The sequence below is a fragment of the Candoia aspera genome, chromosome 1, assembly GCF_035149785.1.
Source record: "Candoia aspera isolate rCanAsp1 chromosome 1, rCanAsp1.hap2, whole genome shotgun sequence".
NCBI lineage: Eukaryota > Metazoa > Chordata > Lepidosauria > Squamata > Boidae > Candoia > Candoia aspera.
This window is the reverse complement of record NC_086153.1, coordinates 210,409,017-210,420,318: the sequence shown is the minus strand read 5'-3', so window position 1 is coordinate 210,420,318 and position 11,302 is coordinate 210,409,017.

The window sequence follows — 11,302 nt, the reverse complement described above, 5'->3', positions numbered from 1 at the left end:
TTAATAATAGTAGTCTGTGTTTAAAAATGACAACTTTTATTTGATTAGGCATACAAGTTTTAAAAAAAGAGCAAGCGCAAGAGAGAGTGAGTCTTAAAATTTGAGTAATGCAAACTCCTGTTTTCTGGAGAGCGAATTAGAATTGCCAGCAGACATTTGATCGTATTAAGTGCCTTTCAAATAGATGCCTCTCATTTATAATAAAAAGCCATGCAAAGATCAGAGGAACTTGCTGGTTATCTCACTATTTGTCTTTTAAAACCCCACTTCCATATATTTGCATTTTCCATACATTATGAAATTTAAGTGTCAGGGGATGGGCACCAAGCTATTAGTCCATGTGAATTGCTTGTAGATATATACATATACATATATAGAGTTATATGGAACTGATGGCTGTCATCCACTCAACTTCTTACCTATTTAGCTTACAATATTTTTTTTTAAAAAAAAAATCCTACTGTGAGTGCTATTTTCTATAACTGGGTTGTTTCGACAAAAGCCATTTTGTGTGGAATTGGTAATGGACAAAAGCAGCCTACTTTTGAACATAATAAAGAACTCTCTTGCATTCTTGTAGAAATTCTCTTAGTCAGCCAGAATTGGCTGCTTTCTGAGATGATTCAAATAGTATGCTTGAAAAATCATTATTTAGTGCAATGCATAGAAGAATACACAGAATATAAATAAAAAAAGTGCTTACACTCTCCATTTGTTCTCCACTCTTCTGCACAAAATTTTTTGCTTTAAATAGCTTTCTTCCTGTGTAGGTTATGAATAGTCTCCTTTTACATTAGCTCTACAAACATCATGTCTGTGTCTCTCCTCCTTCCCCTTCCCCTTTTTTCCAGTCAGCCATGTAGCATATTGCCAAGGAAGCTCTCACCCTCATCCGTTGTTGCATTTATGTGTGCCACGGCATAGCTGTGTCAAAAAGAAAAGGGGGATTGGATTAGACTAGACACGGGCCCAGATACTGTCTTGGTCCATCAAAAACCTTGATCTAATCAATCAGATGTTGATCCAGGAATGGGCCATTTCCCACATACTCTTTCTGCACTTGGCTTCAGTAAACATATCTTGGTTTCTACTAACAAACAGATCAAAGGAATCCTTTGAAATAGGACATGAAACCAGTATCTGATTTATTGGCAGTAAGCATGATAGATATATGGAATTCAGGGCTCATGATGTGATGATGGCTAGTAGTGTAGATCATTTAAAAGAGCCTTAGATAAAATTCATAGGTAATTGATCTCACAATGCAATCATGGTTGTATTGTCACTGTCTCCTGTTTATGGGGTTTCTGGATTGATCTGTTCAGCCATTAAATGAAAACATTTGAAATCACGTTGATATTTCCAAAAAAGCCTGCTTTATACCGAACAGTTCTATTTTGTATACTATGTGCACATTCAGTTAAGTATATAAGAAACTGGTATGTAGTTGATTTATAAGCATTGTACAACTTTAAGTAATCAGGCATTCCTCATATGACACTGTTGATCATTATTATATTACAGATTATTAAAATTTAGCTTCTGAAGTATATTGAGTGATTAATAAAGCCTATTCTACTAGATTTCATGCATCCCCCAATTCCTTGCTTATTATACTTATTTTCCCTCCCAAGATTTACTTGGCCTTCAAAGGGCATCTTTCATTCAGTTTCTGTTTATTGTGCAGCTCCCCAGGAGATACATTCTTGCATTCAATAAACATGGAAATCAACAGCTTCTTTTGGTTTGATTTTCTCCCACACATTTTCCTTCAGATAGAAGTAGAGAGCTAACCTAGCCAGGGAATTCAGTATGAAGGCAACAGATTGGCTCCTAAAACCAGCATGATTGTTTACTGTTGGTATTTGTCTCCAAGGTACTTCAGAATAACAGGAGCATGACTTGAAAGGAGAATTAGTTGTTCTCCAGACTCCTGGAGAATTTTGAAGAACATCATGTCTAAAAGTGCTGATTAGGGACTGGGCTACAGATAGAATAAGGCATATGAAGAAAAGAAGATGTCACCATCTGTATATCCAGTGACTTCAAAACTTCTCATTTTGTCCTGTAACATTTCTCTCTCCCACTAGCTTTCATCTGTCTGTATAACTTGCTTGTCTTTCATTCTCATTCCTCATTCATTTTAAATAATGGCGAAAAATGCAGTCAGGAAAGTAAGCACTTTGCAGTTGCAGAAACAAGAGGAAAGGGAAGCTTTATCTTGTCTCCTTTGCCCCCTGAAAATATATATAAAGACCTGTATACTTCTGACCATAGCGCATCACAAGACCTTGGAGAAAAGGAAGGGAAAAGGGAAACAGGAACATTTAAATTCACAATCTGACTCTGAATGGAAATTGTCATCATCATTTTTCTTTCAGGTATGAGTTGTCTGAAGAAAAGTACATTTTCTCAGATAGCATAGAACTACTTCAAGAAAGATATGTAAGTCCAATTTAAGCATACATTTTAAACTAAGCATATTATATATCTCATATATGTCAGAGTGTGCTGGAAAGCGTTTGGCCCGAGAGATCAGAAAAATCACACACACCAGCCATTTCTATAAAAATAAATTTATTTACAGAAAGCACAAAAACATTTTCAAGCTGCGCATTCACATGCGCTCAGAGAGGACCAAGCTGAGAGGCTGCAAAAGCGAAACTAAACAAGCCCAGGCAAGCTGCCCTCCCTCAGGCAATGCAGCTATTAACACCCAAACTGAGGACAATTAAGTTCGACCTCTTCACCCTGCCAATACTTAAGGAAGTACTCAATTACCATGGTAACCTTAATGACTTTACAGCCAAAAGCAGAAAAAAACAAATACCAACAATATAGTCCTGTGATCTATAAAGACCAGCCACAACTTTTGTTTCACAGATGTGTGACTTAGTGTTCTCTCTCTCGCATGCAGTCAAAGATCACAAATCTTTGATAAATAAAAATCTTCCTGTGGTGTTAGGCCTAAGAAGGCCAGTTCATATATTCCAGTCATCACATAATGCTGCAGCATATGGACCAGCTAGTAAACATATGCTTAAAAGCATGTGAACAAAGCACAGTAATCCCACCATAAGTGCCTAGTGAAGAAACAGCCTTCTTCATACAAGCATCTACCTACCTGTAAGTTCTCATGCCCGGGCAGTTCTATTCTCAAATAGTTGCAGATAAAGGAAGCTATCATAAACATACTGAAGATTTCCTTATAGATGCAGTGTAGAGATATTGAAATGGTTCTGAAACTTTTGTCTAATAAAGTTGAGCTAGCATTCCATGAGGAAGCAGGGGAGGGATAGGGGGGCGGATTTACTTAATTAAGGTGGAATTCCATGGTCCTTTTCTTTGACCTTCAAAATGCCCCACTTGTCTAGGCTGTGTTGAAGGGAAGAACCAGCCTCCTTGTGAGTATGCCACAGCACTAGACAATGAGTGCCTGCAGGCACAGTGCTTGCTAAGCATAAAGGCTACTCTGAAGAAAGGGGGGTGAGGTGGAGTGGAGAAGAAGGTTGAGGGAGGCAGCAGAAGATGACAAAGAGAAGCCTGCAGAGAAAGCACCTGCTGGATTAGTCTTATCAGGCCTGTATAAACCAGCTCCCCTACTCTTCTATGCTGCCTGGCTGGGACTCAGCTCATTGCCCAGGCAGAGAGGAGAGCTGGTTCCTCATGCTGGAAAGTCTTATACAGAGGGAAGGAAGGGGCCAGAGACTACTCAAGTAAGGAATTGCTTATATGTTCATAACCAAGGCTGGAAGGCTTATGAGACTGTTGATGCGATGGCAGGAAAAAAGCCTCAAACTGCTCCTGCCATTTTTATTTACTCCCTTGATTAGATACTTTATTTTGAAAGTTACTTTGAGTTCTTGGTTTGCACTGCTGAGGCTCCAGAGAGTGCTTTTGTTGTCAACCCCTGTCCCTGAACGCTCATGGGACTAAGAATAAACTTCAGAGGGTTTTCTACATCTTTGGAGAGTCCAGTGTTTGCTTTCAGTTACTCGCTAGTCAGCTCCCCACCTCTCTGTCTACAAGAGTCTCTGCCACAAGGGCAGTGTGGAGCCTCACAGAGGTTGCTTTCTTTTTGTGGCTCATCCTGGAAGATATATGTGGCCATGAAGGCCCCTATGGGCTGAAAAGGAAGTACTACAAAGGAGAAGCAGTGCAAGGTAAATTCCTGTAGAGCAGAGCTTTCCAAATTGTGTGTTGTGACATGTTACTATGTCGGCTGCAGTGTGTAGGTGTGTTGCACGGTTGAGGGATCATACAGGTACTTCGCGTTCGCAGTACGCGTAATCGCGTTGAAACAGCTGATTCCGCGTGACTTCCCATGATGCGGCTGCACCTGCAGTCTGTTAGTGTGTCACCAACATGAAAAGTTTGGAAAGCTCTGCTGTAGAGATTAAAAAGGAAAAAAAAAACTGGGAAGAAACCCAGTCATGTTGGTCCCTTCAAAAGGTAAGCCCAGTATTGAATGATTCCATGATTTTTTAATATAGTTGGGCCAAAAATCTGTCCTGCAAGAAGAACAGTAAAACAGAAACTATTTCCACTGATGCATACATTCCTACTCTTATCATTTATTTATTTATTTATTTTAATTTATTAAATTTCTGTGCCGCCCATCTCGTACACGACTCTAGGTGGCTTACAAAGAATAAAAATAAATATAAAAGCATACAAATATAAATATTGAATATAGAATATAAAATTCAAAATGGGAAATAAGATCTTATCCTGGCACCCTTACAGGGCCAACCACCCCCATGAATAGCTGTCGCCCCCCCATCCCAGGCTAGGTGGCATAGCCATGTTTTTACTGCCTTTCAAAAGGCCGGGAGAGTGGGGGCCGGTCTTACCCCAGGGGGTAGCTTGTTCCAGAGAGCGGGTACCACGGCAGAGAAAGCCCTCCTCCTGGACCCTGCCAATCTGCATCCCTCATGGACAGGGTCCGTAGCATGCCCTCTCTGCCTGACTGGGTGGGAAGGGTCGATGTACTGGGGGTGAAGTGGTCCCTCAGGTAACCTGGACCCATGCCATGTAGGGCTTTAAAGGTGATAATCAACACCTTGAGTTGGATCTGGAAGCAAACTGGCACCCAATGCAGCTCACGCAGCAATGGTGTTATGTGTGCCCTCCTTGGGACTCCCAAGACTGTTCACGCAACTGCATTCTGCACTAGCTATAGCTTCTGGATACTCTTCAAGGGTAGCCCCATGTAGAGTGCGTTACAGTAGTCTATACGGGAGATGACCAGGACATGAGTGACTGACTAGAGGGACTCTTGATCCAGGAAAGGGCGTAGCTGGTGCACAACACAAAGCCGTGCAAAGGCTCCCCTGGCCACGGCTGCCATCTGCTTTCGAGCATGAGCCATGAGTTCAGGAGAACCCCCAGGTTCCTCACCGGATCTGTCTGGGGCAGTGAAACCCCATCCAGAGTCAAGGATGGCAAATTCCCGGGTAGTCAGGAGCTCCCAACCCACAGTCACTCATGATGATATATTTTAAAAAATAAAACATTGTTAGCCTGAATTTGTATTTCTGCAAATAGGACACAAGAGATCACAATAATATTTTCCAAATATATCTATTGTAGCCTGAAATGCTTTTTTCTCCTCCGCATGGCATGGTTTATTGTTTTCAGGTAGGTAGTTTGACAATATCTAATGAAAACTTCAGATGGAATGTCGTTGCATCACAACACAATAAAGGACAATTAAATATATGATACTGCCCCTCTGCATCATGGACATGTTCAGCTGCGATTTCTGTAATGCTCTAATATCCCCCATTTGTTTCCTTATTTCTTTTATTAATATATTGATCAACTTTTAGTTGAGTCTAGCATGGAGTGGGTTTGTGTGTGTCCCATTTGTAATGACCTTAGAAGGCTAACGCACATCACCTGTTCATGCAGAATGATCATTTTACCCTCTATTTATACCTCTTCATACTTGAACAAAATGTTGGACTTAACTTTTGACTTTTACAGGGTTACACTTGTGTAAAACTGAGCAACATTTAGTTGGGTGTTACATCTGATAGAACCTGACATTTTAGAAAGAATAAACAATCTCAACATTAGGAAGCATAAAGCTGAAGTAGATTAATGCAGCAACTTACTGAGAAGTCACTACCAAACAGCAGAAGAGTTTACTTTACAAATAGTGATATTTCAGTTTTCAATCTGTTTAATTACAGTATTCATGACCATTAAAAACAATAATAAAAAACTAGAATAGTAATCAGTTATTAGGCTAGCCAAATATAGTTCCCATGCAGTGAACGTTGAAGGGTCCTGCAGATGGTATTTGGACCTAATGGCTAGATGACTACAGATTTATAATTAAATTCCTGAAGGTCAATATATAAGTTTACATTAATAGAAGGAAATGTTCAGATCATACCTTGTTAGTAACTTCATTCTAAATCTATAGAGATAGATAGAAATAATTGTTTCTGGAAAGAATGAATGTAAATATTGCAAGTTGTGATGCAATCCAAATGTAACAATTGTAAAATCTTAGATTAAACTTCTCCTAATTTGAGCTGGATTGTGCCCATTAAAGCAATAGGAAAAAGGAATATAAACCATTTTTATGTTAAATTTAGCCACAAATAGCCCATTCTGCACTGAATTAAGTATAAGACCACCTTCTTTACATGACAATTAAGTTGGTGTTCTATTTTTCACAGTAGGTAACTCAAATACACAGGCTATTTTGGCTGGAAAGTACATTTAAAAATTACTCATTTCTGCATGCTATTCCACATTAATATTTATTTATTTATTCATTCACTCACTTTAATTCATTTGGAAACTGCCTCACTTCCCAAAGACTCTGGGTGGGTTACAATCCACACAGGAGAAAAAAAAAAGCACATCTGGAAGAGTGAAGCAACCAAACATACCTAAAACCAACAAAAACTAACAAAACCACCCTAACCCCAGGACTGGGAACAGAGCCATGTTTTTAATGATTTCTGGAACAGTTGTAGGTTGCGGTGGGGGGCGGTGGGGAATTACTATCCCAGAGGGAGGTGCCACAACTGAGAAGGGGCACTGCCTAGGTCCTGATATGAATTACAACTGCACATTTATCAAGATCAAGGGTCAGCCCTGGTTAGTACTTTAGTGGGAGATTACTAAAAAATTCCAGGACTGTAGGCTAGACTATGAAATAAAAATAAAAATAAGCAATAGTAAACCACTTCTGTATTATTGCCAAGAAAAGAAAATTACATAGATGTGTCTATGAAGTCACAAGGAGATAAGTGACTTGGTTCAAGGCAGTCTTTACCTACCTTATATGATAAAAAAATGCTGCTAGTTCTATTACAGTCTGTTGTTTATCTCAGAGACTGTTCCAAATAATTCACAATCTAGACATTACACTACAAATATGATAGTGACTTCAAGGATGATTGCATGTCAAAAAACCCCTCACAAATCTACAACATCAATAATGTATACTAATCTGGAGATTAAAAAATCATCCTTGATTCGACAGCTACATTGTCAAAAATCCAGTGGAATATTCACTGCACTTGTAAATGTAAATTAACCATTAATTTATTATAATGAATTATAATTTAATAAACTGGTCTGACTGTTTTTAGGGATTCTTATTGCATTATTTATGTTTTAGCTGATTTTTAATTTATTGTAGAACACTTATTTCTTACTTTAAGATCTATGTTTTTAATATTTAAAAGCAGGTTAAAATGTTCATATGTAAACTAAAGATATTACTTTCTCACTGATTCATTTCCATGCCATCCATAAGTTTCTCTAAATTTCAGAAAACAAAAGGTTAAACCCTGTCAAAGAAAAATAGAAGAAAACATGAGAAAATAGCATCCTTTCTTTTCTTCTCTCCCCCCCCCCCCACCACCAAGATGGTGATGTGAAAGATTGCTGCCCTCAGCTGTCTGGAGCTGCGAGAAGGGGCCAAACATACATGCTAGATGTCCACTGCTTGCTGCATTGTACTGAGATTTTTTTTTAAAAAAAAATTAAGCCTAAAAAAAGAGAATAACTTCCATCAGGACTGCAGGATACAGAGCAGAGACATTAAAGAGTTTTTTTCTATGACTGTGATCCAGAAGAAAACATTGGTTTTAGGGAGTAAAGAGTTGAGAAGTAGTTGTATGTCTAAAATGTAACAGCAGCTTTTTGATGGTAGGCAGTTGCTTAAATACAGGTTTTAGTTTAGTCCCAATCCAGATCCTCTCAGATGTTCTACATTAAAAGTTCTTGTGTCTTGGGAAAGTGAGCTAGCTCATACATGTACATTTTTTAAAATCTGTTCAGTTGTGTCCGATTCTTCAAGACTGCCTGGAGAAATCCCTGCAGTTTCCTTGGCAAGGTTTTTCACAAGTGGTTTGCCCTTGCCTGCTTCCTAGGGCTGAGAGAGAGTGACTGGCCCAAGGTCACCCAGCTGGCTTTGGGCCTAAGATGGGACTAGAACTCACAGTCTCCTGGTTTCTAGCCTGATGCCTTAACCACTACACCAAAGTGGCTCTCACATATACATATATATATACAGTACATATACATAGGTATACACACATACGTATACGTATACACATACACATACACATACATACACATACACATACACATACACATACACATACACATAGCATTTTGCATTACCCTGCTATCGATGCATCTATCCAATTAGAAAATGCTTTCTGATGTCTGGCAGTTTTTGTATTTGCTTTATTGGCTCTGTGCCCATGTGCCTTTGCTGCTCCTCATTCTGGACATTATGTTTCTTTCCTTGGAAGGCTCAACTTCAAAGTCCTTGTTCAGGTGGAGGCACAGCTGCCTCATCCCATCTCAACTGAAAACTGTCTGGCCTTTCCCTCAGGCAACTGTTTTCATTTGACATCATTGTTCTTTATTAGGCCAGTGTCATGGTGGGTGGCTTGAAGATGTTGGCCTGACATAGTAATTGTGGCTTGAAGAATATAGAATGTTTGGGCACATTCTTGTGTTGACAAGGAAGTATGCATCCATCAAGGTCAGAGAAGCTGGATGATCATAGAAATGTTTGTGCTTACAAAATGTAATTTAAACCATCTGAGGAAGGATAGAGAGCTAGATCATGGCTCCATTTTCTCACTTAGTGACTTATTTTTTCTCTAACTCTAAAATTTCTACTCTAGCGATAAGGAATCATCAGACTGTGTTCAACTCCTGGTGACTACAGTATCAACCCTTAGCTTTTCCAAGGATATCCCAGTACAGTAATCTCCTTTAATCCTGAACTTCTCATTGTAGGCATTGCAGGAGGAGAGACATGTTAGTGTATGGTAGTCAAATATCAGGATTCTGGTAGCACCTTTTCAGACTAACAAATATTATTGAAAGGCATATGCTTTCACTAACGACAGCTCACTTCTACGTCCCTCAACTTTTCCAAGTGCAAATATGTTCTTTAGTCTCCAGTAGAAGAGAATATCTGTAGCTCAGGGCTGAACTGGGGAGTTCTTGGTGCTCTCTGAGCTTGATTGTTTGCTTGCAGACATTTGATTACCCACCTGGGTAATATCATCATTATGAGTGAGTGTGGGGTTTGCTGCCTGTTCTTATTCAATAGCTTGCCCTGCCAGTTTTGTGGGGTGTAGTTTCCTTTCCCTATGTTGACATGCCATATATTAAGGTATCTTTCCTTGTCTTTGTTTAACTTTGTTTGAAGTCTACATTCAGAACAACACACACACACAACTTTCTCTGTGTATTTGTCTGAGTGTGTGTGTGTGTGTGAGAAAGAGAGAGAGAGAGAGAAAGGGGGAGAGAGAGATATCATATGTTGGTTTGGCCTACCTTATAGTCTTGGTGCTTAATGATGAATTTTATTTATCTATTTATTTTACATTATTTGTATACCACCCACTTTACGAATTTCACCACTAAAAATGATAAAACATCTCCATAAACAAAATCATAAATCAGATTAAATGCCTGATTGAACACCTGGAAAGCATTAAAAGTGCATTCAGCAAGGACAATATATTCCTATCACCTTTTCTCCAAAGAGAAACCTGTCCTTAAAGTGTGATATTCAGTGGTGTACCAAGGGTGGGTGGGTGAGTCCATCCCAGGTCCAGGCAATAAGGGGAGTGCTGCTGATAATCCATTACCTTGTGGTCTTGTCCATTATTGTAACTTTTCTACATTGCAAGAACATCCCCCACAACTAATTTTTCCTTCAGGGAAACGCAAAGAGGCCTTGGAGATCTTCAAGTATTATCCTTTATTCCTCTACTGGACTACTTTGTGAGTCCATTTTTTTCCCTTCTTCCAATAGATGGTCATGATCCTCAACCACAGTACTCCGTTGTCTGAATTCTAGCTAATAGAACACTTCCAACATCAAAGTGAATATGGAGAGAAAACAAGTCTTAAAAATGATTTTAATATTAATCTATGTTACAAAAATACATTTTAAGATAAATTATCAAATTAGAATATAAACAGATTTTTAATGCAGATATTATAATTAATGCCAAATGTTATAATAAATGCCAGAGGTTTTCATTGAAGCACAATACAAGTAATTGTATTTGAACTATTACAAATAATTACAACTGAGCCATTACAAGTAATCATGTAGCATGTTTTAAAACTGATGTAGCATATTAAAAACACAGACCTTCTTTCCTAATTGGTAGGATCCAGGATAATATTGTAATAACATACTATTCATAAACTTTCTTAGTTAACTGGATCTAATGTGCTTTCGAATGATGTTAGTTACTTACATGAGCTTAACAAAAACAGATGAAATGGGATGGGTGTTAATACATTTACCCCCTCAGAATACAACATACCCTGTAACTAACATCATTCGAAAGCACATTAGAGCCAGTTAACTAAGAATGTTTATGGATAGTATGTTATTACAATATTATCCTGGATCCTACCAATTACAAGAGGCTGTTCAGTTCTATTTTTATATGCTTACTGAAGGAAGCTTAAAGTGATAGTACCCAGGTGAATATAAGCACTAGAGGAGAGAATCCTTTTGGATATTCTCCTGTTCAAGACAACACTGTTTTGTATCGCTCCATTTATTACGCATGGGCTTATGCAGGAGGTGTCCTAAAACGTTATGTTCTTAGATAAGAGAGCTCCATAGGCAGCACTGAAAGGCCAAACTGAACAGACAGCTGGAAGACTTTGCACAAAGGATGCCTCTGACTTCCTTTTTCTACACATATGATAAAACACACAAATATTCTGTGGCAATATAATGTGTACCCTCCATTATGTAGAGTAGGAAATAGTAACATTC